Here is a 2,851-nt window from a genome sequence, read left to right as displayed (position 1 = left end):
TATTATAGTGCATTGTTTTAGCTTTTGAACGACACTACATCGCTGGCTAGGCGGGCAGGCCAACACTATTCCTAATCAGAAGGCTATTCCATCATAGGATTCCCCATTCACGACCGATTGGGTAGGAACAACGAGATAACGCAATACTTTGGATAAGAACGCAATACTTTGTAATGTAGAAATCAAGTATTTTCGTTCTCGTGCCTACAAATTTTGCTCCAGATACGTTGGTATGTACCCTGTGGCTCCAATAATGATAATTATGAAGCTAAAAATCGGTTTTGAGTATTGGATATGCAAACTCGTTTTCAATGGTCCATAGACACCCTCTTTATATTTCTAGTCACATTGGTGTCCAAGGGCCAGCTAATTTCCACAACAGAACGTTGTGGTCGCTCACATCGACATCTGGTCGGCTGTGTTTTAATTTGTGACTGTTTTAATTTTTAAGTTCAACCTTTATTCTTTAGAACCATCGCTCTCAATATGGTAGACATCCCCTGTACGTTTATTGTCACTCAATATTTTCTACCATTTACTCTCTAGACACTTGATGGGGATGTAAGTATGTATGTATGTGTGTACATTACATGAATTTACCACTAAAAAAAGCACGCGCATATATATATGTCGGAGGGTGTTCCTTAGAAATTACATTATTTAAGTATCCTATACCATCTGCGAGATATATCTTAAAGCTACATATGAGCAGTTTAAACTTTATCAAGCATGGCAACGATTTAATGTAAAAGATATAAACATAATATATAGGTGTAATAAAATTAGTTGTATGTTGTCAGTCGTACAGATTGCTATATTTACATAGCTAATAAATACGCATTTTAATTAACTTAATGAACAGAGATTCCGAAGGCGTAGAATTTGTTTATTTACATGAAAAGCAATTGCTTTTTGTCCCAGAAAGTCAATATATTACATAGGTATATCTTTTCGCATATTTATATGGCATTGGAAATTTACTAATTCCATGTACAGATACACCTATAGTAATCAATACATTGCTATATGTACTTATAATATATGTACTTATATGTACGGAACATACACACACTCACTCAAACGCGGACGCCCATACATACATATATATATATATATATATATATATATATATATATATATATATATATATATTTATATATATATATAAATATATACATACATACCTATATAATAAAAAAAGTTAATAAATGCGCCGTTTTAAAACCTAGCCAGGCTCATGGGACGGTTTTCCCGGTTTCTATGGAGTATGTGTTCACTAGCTGGACGGGACGCCAGTCCATCGCAATGTTACTCATTTTTGCCAGCTGAGTGGACTGGAGCAACGTGAAATGAAGTATTTGCTCAAGAACACAACGCCGGGCCCGTCCAGGAATCGAAACTACAATCTTACGATCATGATGCCAACACCCTAACCACTAAGCCATGCACCTCCACATATACATACATACATAAATATAAATGCATAAATACATATACATATATACACACATACACATACATAAACACACACGCATACACACATACACACACGCAAACGCACAGACGTACACACACATACACACACGCAAACACACACACATACACACGCGCGCGCAGACGCAAACATAAACTTGTATGTAGTGTTTCAGGGTATTCGTTCCGCAAGTCCAAATCTAGAAATGGACTGAAAGTATGAGGAAGTCTAGATTTAATTAAATTTACACATATGACTGAAATTCATATGCCTTTTTTTTTTTCAAATATGGAAGAAAGAGTAGAATTTCAACTTTTTAAGATTAGTACGGTTAGTATAGAATACACAGAGATAACATTTTTAACAAATAAAAAGCTGAAAGTAAATATTGAATGAAAAAAAAAAAATGGCGTCAAATTTACTTTCGATTGAAATAAATTGCTAGGAAAACGTATACACAATCGCAAATATACATATACACACAAACGCTTATATATGTATATGCACGTATATATGAACAAGGTTCAACTCTGGTACTGAGACCAATGCTGTCGACCGTTCTCCTCTCCAACAAATCTTATCCTTCTGTCTGTGATGGTGTGTATTTATTGACAAACAAGAAGGGAACTTATAAGAATCAGCAATGACACAACTACCACCAACTGAGACAGGTATGTATATATATATATCTTTGATAGGTGTCGGCCAGTATAGGCCCAGGCGATGTCCAACTCACTAGCAGCGCCTATGCCACTAACATAGGTGGGTGATTAATTGTACGTCTCAGGGTATGAAAGTATGAATGTAGATATATGTGAGTGCATATATGATTGTGTGCGTGTGCGTGCGTGCGTGAGCGTGTGTGCGTGTCTTTGTGTGCGTTTACGTGTCTGTGTATATATATGTGCGAGTGAGTATGTGTCAGCACATTGAAAGATGTATATATGTATAGATAGCTTTGTTTGAGTGAATACACACGATTGCAGATAAATTTCTATTGTCTCTATATAAATAACAACGGAAGAGCAACACAGGCAGTAAAAAAAAGAAAAAGAAAGAAAATGCAACCTATTTATAAGTAATATTTCTGTTCGAAAGATCAATTATCGAATGCTTCAAAAAGCAATGTGCTAGATGACTTAATATTTGATTAACTGGTTTACTAATAATACGAAATGTAAAATAGAACCAGTGCGTGTGTCCGTTATAGGCAAAACGATTTTTCATACTATAAAATACGGCAATAACTGTTTCAGCTGCTGTTTTCAAATGAAGAATCTTGTATAATTAATACAAAATTAAAATAGCAAACACACATACGCACACGCTCACACATACACAAATACATACATATACATTTATATATATATATGTATG

General features: G+C 34.8%; 1 protein-coding gene across 3 annotated transcripts in view; it reads right to left on the bottom strand.

The window, feature by feature from the left end:
• The window catches only part of LOC106883669 (uncharacterized), a 312,099-nt gene that overhangs the window by 86,670 nt on the left and 222,578 nt on the right, over nt 1–2,851 (bottom strand). The window lies entirely within an intron of this gene.

The sequence above is a fragment of the Octopus bimaculoides genome, chromosome 8 (assembly GCF_001194135.2).
Source record: "Octopus bimaculoides isolate UCB-OBI-ISO-001 chromosome 8, ASM119413v2, whole genome shotgun sequence".
NCBI classification, from domain to species: Eukaryota; Metazoa; Mollusca; class Cephalopoda; order Octopoda; family Octopodidae; genus Octopus; species Octopus bimaculoides.
Note: the sequence above shows the minus strand (reverse complement) of the source record. Positions and strands in the feature narration are given on the sequence as shown.